Consider the following 5,197-nt stretch of genomic DNA (forward strand, 5'->3'; position numbering starts at 1 on the left):
AATTTACTAACTTGGAACCAACAATTTGAGCATGTAACAGTTTCTTAAATGCTGCAATAAATTGCAAGCAGTAGGATTATTATTTCTGTAATGATTTCTCACTGTCGAGAAAAATAGTTCAAGATGATCCTGTGATAATTTGTAAGTTAATGAATGGAAGTATTTCGTGCTATCCAAATATCAAAGACGTCTATGCAAGGAAATTGTTCCGATAAATTCTGTCTTATAATAATTATTGTGAATAATTAATTTATTATTAACAGTCAACGATTTTATGTATGTTTAATGCCCGTTTCTACCAATGTGAATTAATTTTAATCTCGGTTCAACTTACTCTTCATCTTTTTCTTATTCTTAAAACTAGAAAAAGATGAAGAATTAGTTGATTAAAGTCCGAGATTAAAGTTAAACTACGTTGTAAAAACGAGCATTAGAGCTTTTCATCAAGCTCCGGTTAACTTAATTAATCTAGTAACTTACTAGTAACAGGATTCCAACTGAAATAGATATCGGAGAAAAAAATGCGAACTGAAGAGTTAATACATTTACATTTACATTTATAATTTCTCTCTTTACATTTTTTTCTCCAATCATCTGTTTTAGTTGAAATAAAATTATTAGACTGAAAGCCGTATTAAGGAGCTCGATTGTGTATTTTGAAATGAGGTGAAAATTACAAGAATGAGCAATGATTACTAGGTATTGGCCAATTAAATTATGAATATTCTAGTGAATTTGTTTACTTTTGTAATTTTCACTTCATTTCAAGATACACAGTCGACTCCAAGGTAAGAACTCAGGGTGCTGTCACATGCAGCGTAACTTGAGCTGATCAATCATATCATTTCACTTGAACATCAGTTTCTGCCTAGTTACTTTATGCTACTTTGTTACACCAAACATGATGGAACCACCATGTCGAATCCAATTTCTGGTTTTTTAACTTATTCTGTCTGAAAAAATGCACATGAATTTCGATTTTGCAACAGTACAATTATAAAAGTCGTGCGCCCTTTTGCATCACATGGAAAGTTTAAACCCAAACAGTACAATTATAGACCTCAGGGTCGATTCTATATCTTCAATCAAGGTGAAAATTACAAAAGTGAGCAAATTTACTAGGTATTGACCAATTAAATTATCTCTAGTATTCTAGTAAATTCGCTCATTTTTATAATTTTCACCTCGTTTCAAGATACAGAATTGATTCCCTCATTTTGCCTGTGACAGATTTTCTAACTCCAAACATCAACTTTGCTTAATATTTCGAATCACAGGATAGACGATGCTTTTTTTGCCAGATTCTTTCATTTCATATAAAAACACGTTGAATAAACCTAAGAGTGGTTTTCTTCTCACAAAATTTTCCAATTTTAATGATTCATTCATCCACTCATGTATATACCCAAGAACTTTGATTCTTTCTCTTGGAAATTTTCACAAATTGAAAAATGATTATTCTACATTAATGCTCAAAGTCCATGCGCAATGCGACACGACTAAGGGTGTGAGCTCAAGAATTGTCATAACACTTATTTAGAGACTTAAGTTGTAGACGTAAGTAACGTACAAGCTTTGGCGTATGACGTACAATTTATTGCCGTCTCTCTTGGAGACATGGTAATAAGTTGTATGTCATACATGAAAGCTTGTGCGTTAATTTGAGCCGAATATAATTCTTCAATTTCACATACATATAAATATTGATAAAAAAAATGAATGCATAATTAACCAGCTGTCATATTTGTATACATATATATATATGTATATATATATATAATATGTATATATAGGATGGAGTGACTCGGCTCGAGATTCAGCTTGAAGCTTGAGGTTCGCTTCGAGGTTCATTTCATATTTTAGCTCGATAATTTGGATGCAGCATTTTCAAAATATATAATTTGTAATGTTTTATTTACTTTTGCAATGTCGCGAATAGTTACTTATTCATAACACAATGTAAGTTGCAATAAATCTTGTTAACAAAAAGAGTATTAATTTAATATAGAATTGATTCATCAGATGTGTGTATGTGTGTGTGTGTATGAGATGTCAACAATTTGTTAGCAGCTATAACAAAATTTGCTGATATAATTTGACAAATTGATAAAATACGAACAAACGTATTTATAAATATATATAACTTGATAGCAAATTAGCAAAAACCGAGCAAGTTTTGTTCAAATTTTGAGCAAGTTTATTGTAAATAATACTGTGCCAAACTTGCTCAGTTTTTGACTTGCTAATTTGCAATCTAGTTTTGTGTTTTATTTGAAGCAAAACAGTTTACTGTTGACACAAAATGCATCGGATCTGTTATCAATCTTTGACATCAAACAGCATTTGATGCTAACTTGATAACAATTTGCTAATAATTTTTGTTTACTGAATATATTATTATTAAATTATGACTTGTAGTAATGCATCCTATATATGATAATAATAACATACATATTTTAAGAAACACTTACGTTCTAAAGCATTCTTAGAAATTATTATCATGTAATTGTTTATTTAATTCAGTCAAACTCTGCACTTGGTTTTTTAGTTTACATCTTTGAATTTGCAAACGTTGTATTTTCTTTGCCTGTTCTGCAATTGTTTCCAGAGCAATTTCTAATACCATTTTTGCTTCGTCTTGATTTTTAGATATTTCATATACATTAATATCCTTCATATGTTTAATATGTTTCAAAGGAAAATCTATTTCTTCATTCTTCATTAATTTTCTGAAAAAAGAATACATTAATATAAGTATTATAAAGATAATAATGCTAGCCAAAAATATACTATCATACCTTTTCAAGTTAGGATTATATTTTGCAGCATTAAATTCCATATTGCATTCTTCTATTTTAATTTCATCGGATTGTTCTTTACATATATTCTGAAAATGTGTTATATTTCTTATCACAGTTATATTTCTATACTGAAAATTACTTGATTATTGTTATGTAGTCATTCTTTAACTACCTGTTGTATTTCAATATGAAATTTTTTTTCACTAGATGCTGCTGTATTATTATTGGCATCAGAATTGATTTCTTGTGAAATAACCTTAGGAATAGCAGTTTTTTTAAGACTCGCTTTTAGTCCATATATTGTTTCTTGATAGTCTGACGATTTAAAGTGGTTAGAGCACAGCCGAGCACATTGTGGAACTTCATTCATATTGATTGCTTGCAACCATTTGCTTTTTCAATCCTTATCTTTCGGAAACCTGTAAATTACAACATTAATTAACATTGTCTCTCCTTCTCCCTTCCTTTCTCTCTCCCTCTCTCTCATTCTTTTACTTTACATATTCTTTATTTGTAACTCGCTGAATTTGTCAATCATACTATAAAGAAAAGGAAACAGCATATAATTTAAATATATATTAAACTATTTTATGTGAATATGTAGAGTACTCAACCAATACTATAATATAAATATAACTGCCTTATAATGTAACAATAACACATATTATAATAAATATTACATATGGTTATTATGATTAACCTCTTTTATAAAACAATGGCGTAAATATTATATATGAAATATACTTACCTGTGAAAACTAGATGCAGAGATTGTGGTAGTGCATACCTTGCATAAGATACAATAATTCACCATTTTATTTACTTTTATTGATATTTAACTATTTTACGTCATATTCTCGTTAAGGGCACACTTTGACACAACATACAGTACTGCTGAATCAACAACAATCAATCAGTCATTAATAAACAAAGAAAGAATGTTCATCCATTCGGACAGAATCAAGAGAGAGTGGAGCAGATTCAGCAGGAAGCCGCCATGTTTAGCGTGCCATTGAAGTGAATAGGAGCGTAATGGAAATATTAAGCTCATTCTACAATGGGCAATAGCAGTGAATTAAGGACTAGATGTAGAAATCAACCAATCATAATCGAATGTGAGAAGGATAATCAACTATGATTAATCGATTTCTCCTATTCTTTAATTCACAACTGCTATTGCCCATTATAAAATGGGTTTTAGATTTGTTCACGTTGCATTCTCTAACATGCTCCAATGTGCTTCTGTTACAGCTTCTACTCAACGAGTGCATTAAAATGAATAAATACATAGTAAGAGCATTTTAGAGTATATCAGAGTATGCGACGCGAACAAACTATTGTATTGCATTAGTATTATTAAGGCACTGTAAACCTGAATATTCGCATATCCGCCATTTTTATTCCTTTCCTTAGTCCTTGCTCTGTTCTCACTCCGCCACTGAGCTGAGAAGGTTATGATTGTTACGATTGTTATAGCTTCTAAGCTATTGGAAACTTTGTAGCTTCGTATTTATGTATTTCCATTTCGAAATTTTACCATAAGACTAAGAGACGAATAAAAGGATATAAAAAAATTGAAATATTATATAATAACGAAGACAAAAAAATTTATAAAATGCCTTTTGCATTGCAATAAACTTATCAATAAATCAGAAAAAGGTATTCGATTATTTAAATTTCTTGCGAATAATATTCGTCGACAACTTGCTGTATTGCTATAAAATAAATACATGACTTATGAATAAATCATCACTACACTTCCTCGCAGATGAGAAATTTTAATCCTTTTTTTCAAATTGATATACATTTGACACCTTATCAAATAACTTGAACACTCTTAAGGTCCTGCACTAATATTAGGTGTGGGAAAAAGTTCGTGGCGTTTTTCCCGTTAGATGAATTAAAAAAACATCACGAACTTTTTCCCACACCTAATGTTATGATAGATATTTAACTGATTTTGAAAATAAAAATGGAATGAAAGGAGCTACAAAAAATTTCCAGCATCAAACACAAATCATAATCTGTAATGATCATAACTCGTCATAGTTCAGTGATGGAATGGATGGATGGAGGACAGAACAAAAAGTGAGAAAAGGAATAAAAATGGTGGACGTTTTTAGTGTTCTAGTATTAGTGTATTAGTCGCCATATTGGTTCTAGTGAACGTATTGGAGCGTGTTGGCATATTGGAGCGTATGACGCGACAAATCTCATGTAATGCCTCCAGGACACCAGTGCCACAGTATATATAGTAGCGCAACTCTCTGTCGGTATCTTTGATGTTAGTTTTCCAAAATGGTAAGTTCCCATTAGTGCTATCTGAATTTCTTTCTCAGTTGCTCTTTATTTTTCCTCTCTCTCTCTCTCTCTCTCTCTCTCTCTCTCTCTCTCTCT

The 5,197-nt window shown here is 30.7% G+C and overlaps 1 long non-coding RNA gene across 1 annotated transcript in view; it reads right to left on the bottom strand.

The window, feature by feature from the left end:
* Positions 1-2,706, bottom strand: part of LOC108692504 — a 3,236-nt gene extending 530 nt beyond the window's left edge. Inside the window, exon 1 of the long non-coding RNA XR_001931983.1 lies at positions 2,472-2,706. This is a non-coding gene — a long non-coding RNA (uncharacterized LOC108692504). The remainder of the gene's footprint in view (positions 1-2,471) is intronic.
* Positions 2,707-5,197: the final 2,491 nt, after the last annotated feature.

This window comes from Atta colombica, unplaced genomic scaffold, assembly GCF_001594045.1.
Source record: "Atta colombica isolate Treedump-2 unplaced genomic scaffold, Acol1.0 scaffold73, whole genome shotgun sequence".
Lineage (NCBI taxonomy): Eukaryota > Metazoa > Arthropoda > Insecta > Hymenoptera > Formicidae > Atta > Atta colombica.